This window comes from Salmo salar, unplaced genomic scaffold (genome assembly GCF_905237065.1).
Source record: "Salmo salar unplaced genomic scaffold, Ssal_v3.1, whole genome shotgun sequence".
In the NCBI taxonomy this organism is placed as follows: domain Eukaryota; kingdom Metazoa; phylum Chordata; class Actinopteri; order Salmoniformes; family Salmonidae; genus Salmo; species Salmo salar.
In genome coordinates this window covers 237,501-250,000 of record NW_025548960.1, presented here as the reverse complement: position 1 = coordinate 250,000, position 12,500 = coordinate 237,501, and the positions used below count along the sequence as shown (strand labels likewise).

The following is a 12,500-nucleotide window of genomic DNA, read 5'->3' as shown; positions in this document are numbered from 1 at the left end:
TCAGCAACACTGCCTTGTAGTAAGCATTTAATGATGAATTGACTAAATGTCTGTTTTATCAGACTCACTTTGACTATATATGTTGTAGCAAGAGATTGTTTCTAGCTTACGGCCATATCAGCCTGGGTACGCCCGATCTCGTCTGATCTCGGAAGCTAAGCAGGGTAGGGCCTGGTTAGTACTTGGATGGGAGACCGCCTGGGAATACCAGGTGCTGTAAGCATTTTGTCCACGAGGGTGTGCTCTTGCACTATTTCATCAGCAACACTGCCTTGTAGTAAGCATTTAATGATGAATTGACTAAATGTCTGTTTTATCAGACTCACTTTGACTATATATGTTGTAGCAAGAGATTGTTTCTAGCTTACGGCCATATCAGCCTGGGTACGCCCGATCTCGTCTGATCTCGGAAGCTAAGCAGGGTCGGGCCTGGTTAGTACTTGGATGGGAGACCGCCTGGGAATACCAGGTGCTGTAAGCATTTTGTCCACGAGGGTGTGCTCTTGCACTATTTCATCAGCAACACTGCCTTGTAGTAAGCATTTAATGATGAATTGACTAAATGTCTGTTTTATCAGACTCACTTTGACTATATATGTTGTAGCAAGAGATTGTTTCCGCTACGGCCATACCAGCCTGGGTACTCCCGATCTCGTCTGATCTCGGAAGCTAAGCAGGGTCGGGCCTGGTTAGTACTTGGATGGGAGACCGCCTGGGAATACCAGGTGCTGTAAGCATTTTGTCCACGAGGGTGTGCTCTTGCACTATTTCATCAGCAACACTGCCTTGTAGTAAGCATTTAATGATGAATTGACTAAATGTCTGTTTTATCAGACTCACTTTGACTATATATGTTGTAGCAAGAGATTGTTTCTTGCTTACGGCCATATCAGCCTGGGTACGCCCGATCTCGTCTGATCTCGGAAGCTAAGCAGGGTCGGGCCTGGTTAGTACTTGGATGGGAGACCGCCTGGGAATACCAGGTGCTGTAAGAATTTTGTCCACGAGGGTGTGCTCTTGCACTATTTCATCAGCAACACTGCCTTGTAGTAAGCATTTAATGATGAATTGACTAAATGTCTGTTTTATCAGACTCACTTTGACTATATATGTTGTAGCAAGAGATTGTTTCTCGCTTACGGCCATATCAGCCTGGGTACGCCCGATCTCGTTTGATCTCGGAAGCTCAGCAGGGTCGGGCCTGGTTAGTACTTGGATGTGAGACCGCCTGGGAATACCAGGTGCTGTAAGCATTTTGTCCACGAGGGTGTGCTCTTGCACTATTTCATCAGCAACACTGCCTTGTAGTAAGCATTTAATGATGAATTGACTAAATGTCTGTTTTATCAGACTCACTTTGACTGTATATGTTGTAGCAAGAGATTGTTTCTCGCTTACGGCCATACCAGCCTGGGTACGCCCGATCTCGTTTGATCTCGGAAGCTAAGCAGGGTCGTCCCTGGTTAGTACTTGGATGGGAGACGGCCTGGGAATACCAGGTGCTGTAAGCATTTTGTCCACGAGGGTGTGCTCTTGCACTATTTCATCAGCAACACTGCCTTGTAGTAAGCATTTAATGATGAATTGACTAAATTCAGCTTCCTGCCTTTTTAATAGGATCAAATTTCCTTGTGTTTTCAATTAGCATCTGCCTTGTATTTATAAGACAAACAAGAATATTGTTGCTGAATGCAGCTTGTGTGTGCTTTATGCTCCTTTGCCCTGTTCAAATGATGAAAGGAAATAAAGTTTGTATTTTATCCAACTACCTGTGCTAAAAAGTGATGGGAACAGTGTTTGTAATTTCTTCTACTTTTTCAGTGACACAAAGTTCAAGCTGCTTATCTAATTGGTGAAAATGCAATGTCTGTTTATCACACTCACTTTGACTATATATGTTGTAGCAAGAGATTGTTTCTCCCTTACGGCCATACCAGCCTGGGTACTCCCGATCTCGTCTGATCTCGGAAGCTAAGCAGGGTCGGGCCTGGTTAGTACTTGGATGGGAGACCGCCTGGGAATACCAGGTGCTGTAAGCATTTTGTCCACGAGGGTGTGCTCTTGCACTATTTCATCAGCAACACTGCCTTGTAGTAAGCATTTAATGATGAATTGACTAAATGTCTGTTTTATCAGACTCACTTTGACTATATATGTTGTAGCAAGAGATTGTTTCCCGCTTACGGCCATGTCAGCCTGGGTACCCCGATCTCGTCTGATCTCGGAAGCTAAGCAGGGTCGGGCATGATTAGTACTTGGATGGGAGACCGCCTGGGAATACCAGGTGCTGTAAGCATTTTGTCCACGAGGGTGTGCTCTTGCACTATTTCATCAGCAACACTGCCTTGTAGTAAGCATTTAATGATGAATTGACTAAATGTCTGTTTTATCAGACTCACTTTGACTATATATGTTGTAGCAAGAGATTGTTTCTCGCTTACGGCCATACCAGCCTGGGTACGCCCGATCTCGTCTGATCTCGGAAGCTAAGCAGGGTCGGGCCTGGTTAGTACTTGGATGGGACACCGCCTGGGAATACCAGGTGCTGTAAGCATTTTGTCCACGAGGGTGTGCTCTTGCACTATTTCATCAGCAACACTGCCTTGTAGTAAGCATTTAATGATGAATTGACTAAATGTCTGTTTTATCAGACTCACTTTGACTATATATGTTGTAGCAAGAGATTGTTTCTAGCTTACGGCCATATCAGCCTGGGTACGCCCGATCTCGTCTGATCTCGGAAGCTAAGCAGGGTAGGGCCTGGTTAGTACTTGGATGGGAGACCGCCTGGGAATACCAGGTGCTGTAAGCATTTTGTCCACGAGGGTGTGCTCTTGCACTATTTCATCAGCAACACTGCCTTGTAGTAAGCATTTAATGATGAATTGACTAAATGCAGCTTCCTGCCTTTTTAATAGGATCAAATTTCCTTGTGTTTTCAATTAGCATCTGCCTTGTATTTATAAGACAAACAAGAATATTGTTGCTGAATGCAGCTTGTGTGTGCTTTATGCTCCTTTGCCCTGTTCAAATGATGAAAGGAAATAAAGTTTGTATTTTATCCAACTACCTGTGCTAAAAAGTGATGGGAACAGTGTTTGTAATTTCTTCTACTTTTTCAGTGACACAAAGTTCAAGCTGCTTATCTAATTGGTGAAAATGCAATGTCTGTTTATCACACTCACTTTGACTATATATGTTGTAGCAAGAGATTGTTTCTCCGTTACGGCCATACCAGCCTGGGTACTCCCGATCTCGTCTGATCTCGGAAGCTAAGCAGGGTCGGGCCTGGTTAGTACTTGGATGGGAGACCGCCTGGGAATACCAGGTGCTGTAAGCATTTTGTCCACGAGGGTGTGCTCTTGCACTATTTCATCAGCAACACTGCCTTGTAGTAAGCATTTAATGATGAATTGACTAAATGTCTGTTTTATCAGACTCACTTTGACTATATATGTTGTAGCAAGAGATTGTTTCTCGCTTACGGCCATACCAGCCTGGGTACTCCCGATCTCGTCTGATCTCGGAAGCTAAGCAGGGTCGGGCTTGGATGGGACACCGCCTGGGAATACCAGGTGCTGTAAGCATTTTGTCCACGAGGGTGTGCTCTTGCACTATTTCATCAGCAACACTGCCTTGTAGTAAGCATTTAATGATGAATTGACTAAATGTCTGTTTTATCAGACTCACTTTGACTATATATGTTGTAGCAAGAGATTGTTTCTCGCTTACGGCCATATCAGCCTGGGTACTCCCGATCTCGTCTGATCTCGGAAGCTAAGCAGGGTCGGGCCTGGTTAGTACTTGGATGGGAGACCGCCTGGGAATACCAGGTGCTGTAAGCATTTTGTCCACGAGGGTGTGCTCTTGCACTATTTCATCAGCAACACTGCCTTGTAGTAAGCATTTAATGATGAATTGACTAAATGCAGCTTCCTGCCTTTTTAATAGGATCAAATTTCCTTGTGTTTTCAATTAGCATCTGCCTTGTATTTATAAGACAAACAAGAATATTGTTGCTGAATGCAGCTTGTGTGTGCTTTGTGCTCCTTTGCCCTGTTCAAATGATGAAAGGAAATAAAGTTTGTATTTTATCCAACTACCTGTGCTAAAAAGTGATGGGAACAGTGTTTGTAATTTCTTCTACTTTTTCAGTGACACAAAGTTCAAGCTGCTTATCTAATTGGTGAAAATGCAATGTCTGTTTATCACACTCACTTTGACTATATATGTTGTAGCAAGAGATTGTTTCTCGCTTACGGCCATACCAGCCTGGGTACGACCGATCTTTTCTGATCTCGGAAGCTAAGCAGGGTCGGGCCTGGTTAGTACTTGGATGGGAGACCGCCTGGGAATACCAGGTGCTGTAAGCATTTTGTCCACGAGGGTGTGCTCTTGCACTATTTCATCAGCAACACTGCCTTGTAGTAAGCATTTAATGATGAATTGACTAAATGTCTGTTTTATCAGACTCACTTTGACTATATATGTTGTAGCAAGAGATTGTTTCCCGCTTACGGCCATGTCAGCCTGGGTACCCCCGATCTCGTCTGATCTCGGAAGCTAAGCAGGGTCGGGCATGGTTAGTACTTGGATGGGAGACCGCCTGGGAATACCAGGTGCTGTAAGCATTTTGTCCACGAGGGTGTGCTCTTGCACTATTTCATCAGCAACACTGCCTTGTAGTAAGCATTTAATGATGAATTGACTAAATGTCTGTTTTATCAGACTCACTTTGACTATATATGTTGTAGCAAGAGATTATTTCTCGCTTACGGCCATATCAGCCTGGGTACGCCCGATCTCGTCTGATCTCGGAAGCTAAGCAGGGTCGGGCCTGGTTAGTACTTGGATGGGAGACCGCCTGGGAATACCAGGTGCTGTAAGCATTTTGTCCACGAGGGTGTGCTCTTGCACTATTTCATCAGCAACACTGCCTTGTAGTAAGCATTTAATGATGAATTGACTAAATGCAGCTTCCTGCCTTTTTAATAGGATCAAATTTCCTTGTGTTTTCAATTAGCATCTGCCTTGTATTTATAAGACAAACAAGAATATTGTTGCTGAATGCAGCTTGTGTGTGCTTTATGCTCCTTTGCCCTGTTCAAATGATGAAAGGAAATAAAGTTTGTATTTTATCCAACTACCTGTGCTAAAAAGTGATGGGAACAGTGTTTGTAATTTCTTCTACTTTTTCAGTGACACAAAGTTCAAGCTGCTTATCTAATTGGTGAAAATGCAATGTCTGTTTATCACACTCACTTTGACTATATATGTTGTAGCAAGAGATTGTTTCTCCCTTACGGCCATACCAGCCTGGGTACTCCCGATCTCGTCTGATCTCGGAAGCTAAGCAGGGTCGGGCCTGGTTAGTACTTGGATGGGAGACCGCCTGGGAATACCAGGTGCTGTAAGCATTTTGTCCACGAGGGTGTGCTCTTGCACTATTTCATCAGCAACACTGCCTTGTAGTAAGCATTTAATGATGAATTGACTAAATGTCTGTTTTATCAGACTCACTTTGACTATATATGTTGTAGCAAGAGATTGTTTCTCGCTTACGGCCATACCAGCCTGGGTACTCCCGATCTCGTCTGATCTCGGAAGCTAAGCAGGGTCGGGCCTGGTTAGTACTTGGATGGGACACCGCCTGGGAATACCAGGTGCTGTAAGCATTTTGTCCACGAGGGTGTGCTCTTGCACTATTTCATCAGCAACACTGCCTTGTAGTAAGCATTTAATGATGAATTGACTAAATGTCTGTTTTATCAGACTCACTTTGACTATATATGTTGTAGCAAGAGATTGTTTCTCGCTTACGGCCATATCAGCCTGGGTACTCCCGATCTCGTCTGATCTCGGAAGCTAAGCAGGGTCGGGCCTGGTTAGTACTTGGATGGGAGACCGCCTGGGAATACCAGGTGCTGTAAGCATTTTGTCCACGAGGGTGTGCTCTTGCACTATTTCATCAGCAACACTGCCTTGTAGTAAGCATTTAATGATGAATTGACTAAATGCAGCTTCCTGCCTTTTTAATAGGATCAAATTTCCTTGTGTTTTCAATTAGCATCTGCCTTGTATTTATAAGACAAACAAGAATATTGTTGCTGAATGCAGCTTGTGTGTGCTTTGTGCTCCTTTGCCCTGTTCAAATGATGAAAGGAAATAAAGTTTGTATTTTATCCAACTACCTGTGCTAAAAAGTGATGGGAACAGTGTTTGTAATTTCTTCTACTTTTTCAGTGACACAAAGTTCAAGCTGCTTATCTAATTGGTGAAAATGCAATGTCTGTTTATCACACTCACTTTGACTATATATGTTGTAGCAAGAGATTGTTTCCCGCTTACGGCCATGTCAGCCTGGGTACCCCCGATCTCGTCTGATCTCGGAAGCTAAGCAGGGTCGGGCATGGTTAGTACTTGGATGGGAGACCGCCTGGGAATACCAGGTGCTGTAAGCATTTTGTCCACGAGGGTGTGCTCTTGCACTATTTCATCAGCCTCACTGCCTTGTAGTAAGCATTTAATGATGAATTGACTAAATGTCTGTTTTATCAGACTCACTTTGACTATATATGTTGTAGCAAGAGATTGTTTCTCGCTTACGGCCATACCAGCCTGGGTACGCCCGATCTCGTCTGATCTCGGAAGCTAAGCAGGGTCGGGCCTGGTTAGTACTTGGATGGGACACCGCCTGGGAATACCAGGTGCTGTAAGCATTTTGTCCACGAGGGTGTGCTCTTGCACTATTTCATCAGCAACACTGCCTTGTAGTAAGCATTTAATGATGAATTGACTAAATGTCTGTTTTATCAGACTCACTTTGACTATATATGTTGTAGCAAGAGATTGTTTCTCGCTTACGGCCATACCAGCCTGGGTACGCCCGATCTCGTCTGATCTCGGAAGCTAAGCAGGGTCGGGCCTGGTTAGTACTTGGATGGGAGACCGCCTGGGAATACCAGGTGCTGTAAGCATTTTGTCCACGAGGGTGTGCTCTTGCACTATTTCATCAGCAACACTGCCTTGTAGTAAGCATTTAATGATGAATTGACTAAATGTCTGTTTTATCAGACTCACTTTGACTATATATGTTGTAGCAAGAGATTGTTTCTCGCTTACGGCCATACCAGCCTGGGTACTCCCGATCTCGTCTGATCTCGGAAGCTAAGCAGGGTCGGGCTTGGATGGGACACCGCCTGGGAATACCAGGTGCTGTAAGCATTTTGTCCACGAGGGTGTGCTCTTGCACTATTTCATCAGCAACACTGCCTTGTAGTAAGCATTTAATGATGAATTGACTAAATGTCTGTTTTATCAGACTCACTTTGACTATATATGTTGTAGCAAGAGATTGTTTCTCGCTTACGGCCATATCAGCCTGGGTACTCCCGATCTCGTCTGATCTCGGAAGCTAAGCAGGGTCGGGCCTGGTTAGTACTTGGATGGGAGACCGCCTGGGAATACCAGGTGCTGTAAGCATTTTGTCCACGAGGGTGTGCTCTTGCACTATTTCATCAGCAACACTGCCTTGTAGTAAGCATTTAATGATGAATTGACTAAATGCAGCTTCCTGCCTTTTTAATAGGATCAAATTTCCTTGTGTTTTCAATTAGCATCTGCCTTGTATTTATAAGACAAACAAGAATATTGTTGCTGAATGCAGCTTGTGTGTGCTTTGTGCTCCTTTGCCCTGTTCAAATGATGAAAGGAAATAAAGTTTGTATTTTATCCAACTACCTGTGCTAAAAAGTGATGGGAACAGTGTTTGTAATTTCTTCTACTTTTTCAGTGACACAAAGTTCAAGCTGCTTATCTAATTGGTGAAAATGCAATGTCTGTTTATCACACTCACTTTGACTATATATGTTGTAGCAAGAGATTGTTTCTCGCTTACGGCCATACCAGCCTGGGTACGACCGATCTTTTCTGATCTCGGAAGCTAAGCAGGGTCGGGCCTGGTTAGTACTTGGATGGGAGACCGCCTGGGAATACCAGGTGCTGTAAGCATTTTGTCCACGAGGGTGTGCTCTTGCACTATTTCATCAGCAACACTGCCTTGTAGTAAGCATTTAATGATGAATTGACTAAATGTCTGTTTTATCAGACTCACTTTGACTATATATGTTGTAGCAAGAGATTGTTTCCCGCTTACGGCCATGTCAGCCTGGGTACCCCCGATCTCGTCTGATCTCGGAAGCTAAGCAGGGTCGGGCATGGTTAGTACTTGGATGGGAGACCGCCTGGGAATACCAGGTGCTGTAAGCATTTTGTCCACGAGGGTGTGCTCTTGCACTATTTCATCAGCAACACTGCCTTGTAGTAAGCATTTAATGATGAATTGACTAAATGTCTGTTTTATCAGACTCACTTTGACTATATATGTTGTAGCAAGAGATTATTTCTCGCTTACGGCCATATCAGCCTGGGTACGCCCGATCTCGTCTGATCTCGGAAGCTAAGCAGGGTCGGGCCTGGTTAGTACTTGGATGGGAGACCGCCTGGGAATACCAGGTGCTGTAAGCATTTTGTCCACGAGGGTGTGCTCTTGCACTATTTCATCAGCAACACTGCCTTGTAGTAAGCATTTAATGATGAATTGACTAAATGCAGCTTCCTGCCTTTTTAATAGGATCAAATTTCCTTGTGTTTTCAATTAGCATCTGCCTTGTATTTATAAGACAAACAAGAATATTGTTGCTGAATGCAGCTTGTGTGTGCTTTATGCTCCTTTGCCCTGTTCAAATGATGAAAGGAAATAAAGTTTGTATTTTATCCAACTACCTGTGCTAAAAAGTGATGGGAACAGTGTTTGTAATTTCTTCTACTTTTTCAGTGACACAAAGTTCAAGCTGCTTATCTAATTGGTGAAAATGCAATGTCTGTTTATCACACTCACTTTGACTATATATGTTGTAGCAAGAGATTGTTTCTCCCTTACGGCCATACCAGCCTGGGTACTCCCGATCTCGTCTGATCTCGGAAGCTAAGCAGGGTCGGGCCTGGTTAGTACTTGGATGGGAGACCGCCTGGGAATACCAGGTGCTGTAAGCATTTTGTCCACGAGGGTGTGCTCTTGCACTATTTCATCAGCAACACTGCCTTGTAGTAAGCATTTAATGATGAATTGACTAAATGTCTGTTTTATCAGACTCACTTTGACTATATATGTTGTAGCAAGAGATTGTTTCTCGCTTACGGCCATACCAGCCTGGGTACTCCCGATCTCGTCTGATCTCGGAAGCTAAGCAGGGTCGGGCCTGGTTAGTACTTGGATGGGACACCGCCTGGGAATACCAGGTGCTGTAAGCATTTTGTCCACGAGGGTGTGCTCTTGCACTATTTCATCAGCAACACTGCCTTGTAGTAAGCATTTAATGATGAATTGACTAAATGTCTGTTTTATCAGACTCACTTTGACTATATATGTTGTAGCAAGAGATTGTTTCTCGCTTACGGCCATATCAGCCTGGGTACTCCCGATCTCGTCTGATCTCGGAAGCTAAGCAGGGTCGGGCCTGGTTAGTACTTGGATGGGAGACCGCCTGGGAATACCAGGTGCTGTAAGCATTTTGTCCACGAGGGTGTGCTCTTGCACTATTTCATCAGCAACACTGCCTTGTAGTAAGCATTTAATGATGAATTGACTAAATGCAGCTTCCTGCCTTTTTAATAGGATCAAATTTCCTTGTGTTTTCAATTAGCATCTGCCTTGTATTTATAAGACAAACAAGAATATTGTTGCTGAATGCAGCTTGTGTGTGCTTTGTGCTCCTTTGCCCTGTTCAAATGATGAAAGGAAATAAAGTTTGTATTTTATCCAACTACCTGTGCTAAAAAGTGATGGGAACAGTGTTTGTAATTTCTTCTACTTTTTCAGTGACACAAAGTTCAAGCTGCTTATCTAATTGGTGAAAATGCAATGTCTGTTTATCACACTCACTTTGACTATATATGTTGTAGCAAGAGATTGTTTCCCGCTTACGGCCATGTCAGCCTGGGTACCCCCGATCTCGTCTGATCTCGGAAGCTAAGCAGGGTCGGGCATGGTTAGTACTTGGATGGGAGACCGCCTGGGAATACCAGGTGCTGTAAGCATTTTGTCCACGAGGGTGTGCTCTTGCACTATTTCATCAGCCTCACTGCCTTGTAGTAAGCATTTAATGATGAATTGACTAAATGTCTGTTTTATCAGACTCACTTTGACTATATATGTTGTAGCAAGAGATTGTTTCTCGCTTACGGCCATACCAGCCTGGGTACGCCCGATCTCGTCTGATCTCGGAAGCTAAGCAGGGTCGGGCCTGGTTAGTACTTGGATGGGACACCGCCTGGGAATACCAGGTGCTGTAAGCATTTTGTCCACGAGGGTGTGCTCTTGCACTATTTCATCAGCAACACTGCCTTGTAGTAAGCATTTAATGATGAATTGACTAAATGTCTGTTTTATCAGACTCACTTTGACTATATATGTTGTAGCAAGAGATTGTTTCTCGCTTACGGCCATACCAGCCTGGGTACGCCCGATCTCGTCTGATCTCGGAAGCTAAGCAGGGTCGGGCCTGGTTAGTACTTGGATGGGACACCGCCTGGGAATACCAGGTGCTGTAAGCATTTTGTCCACGAGGGTGTGCTCTTGCACTATTTCATCAGCAACACTGCCTTGTAGTAAGCATTTAATGATGAATTGACTAAATGTCTGTTTTATCAGACTCACTTTGACTATATATGTTGTAGCAAGAGATTGTTTCTAGCTTACGGCCATATCAGCCTGGGTACGCCCGATCTCGTCTGATCTCGGAAGCTAAGCAGGGTCGGGCCTGGTTAGTACTTGGATGGGAGACCGCCTGGGAATACCAGGTGCTGTAAGCATTTTGTCCACGAGGGTGTGCTCTTGCACTATTTCATCAGCAACACTGCCTTGTAGTAAGCATTTAATGATGAATTGACTAAATGCAGCTTCCTGCCTTTTTAGTAGGATCAAATTTCCTTGTGTTTTCAATTAGCATCTGCCTTGTATTTATAAGACAAACAAGAATATTGTTGCTGAATGCAGCTTGTGTGTGCTTTATGCTCCTTTGCCCTGTTCAAATGATGAAAGGAAATAAAGTTTGTATTTTATCCAACTACCTGTGCTAAAAAGTGATGGGAACAGTGTTTGTAATTTCTTCTACTTTTTCAGTGACACAAAGTTCAAGCTGCTTATCTAATTGGTGAAAATGCAATGTCTGTTTATCACACTCACTTTGACTATATATGTTGTAGCAAGAGATTGTTTCTCCCTTACGGCCATACCAGCCTGGGTACTCCCGATCTCGTCTGATCTCAGAAGCTAAGCAGGGTCGGGCCTGGTTAGTACTTGGATGGGAGACCGCCTGGGAATACCAGGTGCTGTAAGCATTTTGTCCACGAGGGTGTGCTCTTGCACTATTTCATCAGCAACACTGCCTTGTAGTAAGCATTTAATGATGAATTGACTAAATGTCTGTTTTATCAGACTCACTTTGACTATATATGTTGTAGCAAGAGATTGTTTCTCGCTTACGGCCATACCAGCCTGGGTACTCCCGATCTCGTCTGATCTCGGAAGCTAAGCAGGGTCGGGCCTGGTTAGTACTTGGATGGGACACCGCCTGGGAATACCAGGTGCTGTAAGCATTTTGTCCACGAGGGTGTGCTCTTGCACTATTTCATCAGCAACACTGCCTTGTAGTAAGCATTTAATGATGAATTGACTAAATGCAGCTTCCTGCCTTTTTAATAGGATCAAATTTCCTTGTGTTTTCAATTAGCATCTGCCTTGTATTTATAAGACAAACAAGAATATTGTTGCTGAATGCAGCTTGTGTGTGCTTTGTGCTCCTTTGCCCTGTTCAAATGATGAAAGGAAATAAAGTTTGTATTTTATCCAACTACCTGTGCTAAAAAGTGATGGGAACAGTGTTTGTAATTTCTTCTACTTTTTCAGTGACACAAAGTTCAAGCTGCTTATCTAATTGGTGAAAATGCAATGTCTGTTTATCACACTCACTTTGACTATATATGTTGTAGCAAGAGATTGTTTCTCGCTTACGGCCATACCAGCCTGGGTACGACCGATCTTGTCTGATCTCGGAAGCTAAGCAGGGTCGGGCCTGGTTAGTACTTGGATGGGAGACCGCCTGGGAATACCAGGTGCTGTAAGCATTTTGTCCACGAGGGTGTGCTCTTGCACTATTTCATCAGCAACACTGCCTTGTAGTAAGCATTTAATGATGAATTGACTAAATGTCTGTTTTATCAGACTCACTTTGACTATATATGTTGTAGCAAGAGATTGTTTCCCGCTTACGGCCATGTCAGCCTGGGTACCCCCGATCTCGTCTGATCTCGGAAGCTAAGCAGGGTCGGGCATGGTTAGTACTTGGATGGGAGACCGCCTGGGAATACCAGGTGCTGTAAGCATTTTGTCCACGAGGGTGTGCTCTTGCACTATTTCATCAGCCTCACTGCCTTGTAGT

General features: G+C 44.0%; 33 non-coding genes and 3 pseudogenes across 33 annotated transcripts; all 36 read left to right on the top strand.

Annotated features, from left to right (window-relative positions):
• The first annotated feature begins 104 nt into the window (after positions 1 to 104).
• Positions 105 to 223, top strand: LOC123734945 (5S ribosomal RNA). Its single transcript, XR_006765130.1, has one exon. It is a non-coding gene; the product is annotated as a 5S ribosomal RNA (ribosomal RNA).
• Positions 224 to 362: 139 nt separating this feature from the next.
• Positions 363 to 481, top strand: LOC123735028 (5S ribosomal RNA). The gene has a single exon (XR_006765213.1). It is a non-coding gene; the product is annotated as a 5S ribosomal RNA (ribosomal RNA).
• A 138-nt stretch (positions 482 to 619) lies between these two features.
• On the top strand, positions 620 to 737 carry LOC123734420 (5S ribosomal RNA). The gene has a single exon (XR_006764719.1). It is a non-coding gene; the product is annotated as a 5S ribosomal RNA (ribosomal RNA).
• A 139-nt stretch (positions 738 to 876) lies between these two features.
• On the top strand, positions 877 to 995 carry LOC123734344 (5S ribosomal RNA). The gene has a single exon (XR_006764643.1). It is a non-coding gene; the product is annotated as a 5S ribosomal RNA (ribosomal RNA).
• Positions 996 to 1,134: 139 nt separating this feature from the next.
• Positions 1,135 to 1,253, top strand: LOC123734510 (uncharacterized; annotated as a pseudogene).
• Positions 1,254 to 1,392: 139 nt separating this feature from the next.
• Positions 1,393 to 1,511, top strand: LOC123734539 (uncharacterized; annotated as a pseudogene).
• Positions 1,512 to 1,920: 409 nt separating this feature from the next.
• Positions 1,921 to 2,039, top strand: LOC123734272 (5S ribosomal RNA). Its single transcript, XR_006764571.1, has one exon. It is a non-coding gene; the product is annotated as a 5S ribosomal RNA (ribosomal RNA).
• A 139-nt stretch (positions 2,040 to 2,178) lies between these two features.
• LOC123734542 (uncharacterized) lies at positions 2,179 to 2,296 on the top strand (annotated as a pseudogene).
• A 139-nt stretch (positions 2,297 to 2,435) lies between these two features.
• On the top strand, positions 2,436 to 2,554 carry LOC123734952 (5S ribosomal RNA). Its single transcript, XR_006765137.1, has one exon. It is a non-coding gene; the product is annotated as a 5S ribosomal RNA (ribosomal RNA).
• Positions 2,555 to 2,693: 139 nt separating this feature from the next.
• Positions 2,694 to 2,812, top strand: LOC123734944 (5S ribosomal RNA). Its single transcript, XR_006765129.1, has one exon. It is a non-coding gene; the product is annotated as a 5S ribosomal RNA (ribosomal RNA).
• Positions 2,813 to 3,221: 409 nt separating this feature from the next.
• LOC123734372 (5S ribosomal RNA) lies at positions 3,222 to 3,340 on the top strand. Its single transcript, XR_006764671.1, has one exon. It is a non-coding gene; the product is annotated as a 5S ribosomal RNA (ribosomal RNA).
• A 386-nt stretch (positions 3,341 to 3,726) lies between these two features.
• LOC123734172 (5S ribosomal RNA) lies at positions 3,727 to 3,845 on the top strand. Its single transcript, XR_006764472.1, has one exon. It is a non-coding gene; the product is annotated as a 5S ribosomal RNA (ribosomal RNA).
• A 409-nt stretch (positions 3,846 to 4,254) lies between these two features.
• Positions 4,255 to 4,373, top strand: LOC123734426 (5S ribosomal RNA). The gene has a single exon (XR_006764725.1). It is a non-coding gene; the product is annotated as a 5S ribosomal RNA (ribosomal RNA).
• A 139-nt stretch (positions 4,374 to 4,512) lies between these two features.
• On the top strand, positions 4,513 to 4,631 carry LOC123734452 (5S ribosomal RNA). The gene has a single exon (XR_006764751.1). It is a non-coding gene; the product is annotated as a 5S ribosomal RNA (ribosomal RNA).
• Positions 4,632 to 4,770: 139 nt separating this feature from the next.
• LOC123735027 (5S ribosomal RNA) lies at positions 4,771 to 4,889 on the top strand. The gene has a single exon (XR_006765212.1). It is a non-coding gene; the product is annotated as a 5S ribosomal RNA (ribosomal RNA).
• Positions 4,890 to 5,298: 409 nt separating this feature from the next.
• Positions 5,299 to 5,417, top strand: LOC123734271 (5S ribosomal RNA). Its single transcript, XR_006764570.1, has one exon. It is a non-coding gene; the product is annotated as a 5S ribosomal RNA (ribosomal RNA).
• A 139-nt stretch (positions 5,418 to 5,556) lies between these two features.
• Positions 5,557 to 5,675, top strand: LOC123734960 (5S ribosomal RNA). The gene has a single exon (XR_006765145.1). It is a non-coding gene; the product is annotated as a 5S ribosomal RNA (ribosomal RNA).
• A 139-nt stretch (positions 5,676 to 5,814) lies between these two features.
• LOC123734171 (5S ribosomal RNA) lies at positions 5,815 to 5,933 on the top strand. Its single transcript, XR_006764471.1, has one exon. It is a non-coding gene; the product is annotated as a 5S ribosomal RNA (ribosomal RNA).
• Positions 5,934 to 6,342: 409 nt separating this feature from the next.
• On the top strand, positions 6,343 to 6,461 carry LOC123734451 (5S ribosomal RNA). The gene has a single exon (XR_006764750.1). It is a non-coding gene; the product is annotated as a 5S ribosomal RNA (ribosomal RNA).
• Positions 6,462 to 6,600: 139 nt separating this feature from the next.
• Positions 6,601 to 6,719, top strand: LOC123734951 (5S ribosomal RNA). The gene has a single exon (XR_006765136.1). It is a non-coding gene; the product is annotated as a 5S ribosomal RNA (ribosomal RNA).
• Positions 6,720 to 6,858: 139 nt separating this feature from the next.
• On the top strand, positions 6,859 to 6,977 carry LOC123734734 (5S ribosomal RNA). The gene has a single exon (XR_006764919.1). It is a non-coding gene; the product is annotated as a 5S ribosomal RNA (ribosomal RNA).
• Positions 6,978 to 7,363: 386 nt separating this feature from the next.
• Positions 7,364 to 7,482, top strand: LOC123734170 (5S ribosomal RNA). The gene has a single exon (XR_006764470.1). It is a non-coding gene; the product is annotated as a 5S ribosomal RNA (ribosomal RNA).
• Positions 7,483 to 7,891: 409 nt separating this feature from the next.
• On the top strand, positions 7,892 to 8,010 carry LOC123734425 (5S ribosomal RNA). The gene has a single exon (XR_006764724.1). It is a non-coding gene; the product is annotated as a 5S ribosomal RNA (ribosomal RNA).
• Positions 8,011 to 8,149: 139 nt separating this feature from the next.
• Positions 8,150 to 8,268, top strand: LOC123734450 (5S ribosomal RNA). Its single transcript, XR_006764749.1, has one exon. It is a non-coding gene; the product is annotated as a 5S ribosomal RNA (ribosomal RNA).
• A 139-nt stretch (positions 8,269 to 8,407) lies between these two features.
• On the top strand, positions 8,408 to 8,526 carry LOC123735026 (5S ribosomal RNA). Its single transcript, XR_006765211.1, has one exon. It is a non-coding gene; the product is annotated as a 5S ribosomal RNA (ribosomal RNA).
• A 409-nt stretch (positions 8,527 to 8,935) lies between these two features.
• Positions 8,936 to 9,054, top strand: LOC123734270 (5S ribosomal RNA). The gene has a single exon (XR_006764569.1). It is a non-coding gene; the product is annotated as a 5S ribosomal RNA (ribosomal RNA).
• A 139-nt stretch (positions 9,055 to 9,193) lies between these two features.
• Positions 9,194 to 9,312, top strand: LOC123734959 (5S ribosomal RNA). The gene has a single exon (XR_006765144.1). It is a non-coding gene; the product is annotated as a 5S ribosomal RNA (ribosomal RNA).
• A 139-nt stretch (positions 9,313 to 9,451) lies between these two features.
• Positions 9,452 to 9,570, top strand: LOC123734169 (5S ribosomal RNA). The gene has a single exon (XR_006764469.1). It is a non-coding gene; the product is annotated as a 5S ribosomal RNA (ribosomal RNA).
• Positions 9,571 to 9,979: 409 nt separating this feature from the next.
• LOC123734449 (5S ribosomal RNA) lies at positions 9,980 to 10,098 on the top strand. The gene has a single exon (XR_006764748.1). It is a non-coding gene; the product is annotated as a 5S ribosomal RNA (ribosomal RNA).
• Positions 10,099 to 10,237: 139 nt separating this feature from the next.
• On the top strand, positions 10,238 to 10,356 carry LOC123734950 (5S ribosomal RNA). The gene has a single exon (XR_006765135.1). It is a non-coding gene; the product is annotated as a 5S ribosomal RNA (ribosomal RNA).
• Positions 10,357 to 10,495: 139 nt separating this feature from the next.
• LOC123734949 (5S ribosomal RNA) lies at positions 10,496 to 10,614 on the top strand. The gene has a single exon (XR_006765134.1). It is a non-coding gene; the product is annotated as a 5S ribosomal RNA (ribosomal RNA).
• A 139-nt stretch (positions 10,615 to 10,753) lies between these two features.
• On the top strand, positions 10,754 to 10,872 carry LOC123735025 (5S ribosomal RNA). The gene has a single exon (XR_006765210.1). It is a non-coding gene; the product is annotated as a 5S ribosomal RNA (ribosomal RNA).
• A 409-nt stretch (positions 10,873 to 11,281) lies between these two features.
• On the top strand, positions 11,282 to 11,400 carry LOC123734394 (5S ribosomal RNA). Its single transcript, XR_006764693.1, has one exon. It is a non-coding gene; the product is annotated as a 5S ribosomal RNA (ribosomal RNA).
• Positions 11,401 to 11,539: 139 nt separating this feature from the next.
• Positions 11,540 to 11,658, top strand: LOC123734958 (5S ribosomal RNA). The gene has a single exon (XR_006765143.1). It is a non-coding gene; the product is annotated as a 5S ribosomal RNA (ribosomal RNA).
• A 409-nt stretch (positions 11,659 to 12,067) lies between these two features.
• On the top strand, positions 12,068 to 12,186 carry LOC123734389 (5S ribosomal RNA). The gene has a single exon (XR_006764688.1). It is a non-coding gene; the product is annotated as a 5S ribosomal RNA (ribosomal RNA).
• Positions 12,187 to 12,325: 139 nt separating this feature from the next.
• Positions 12,326 to 12,444, top strand: LOC123734448 (5S ribosomal RNA). The gene has a single exon (XR_006764747.1). It is a non-coding gene; the product is annotated as a 5S ribosomal RNA (ribosomal RNA).
• The last annotated feature ends 56 nt before the right edge of the window (positions 12,445 to 12,500 follow it).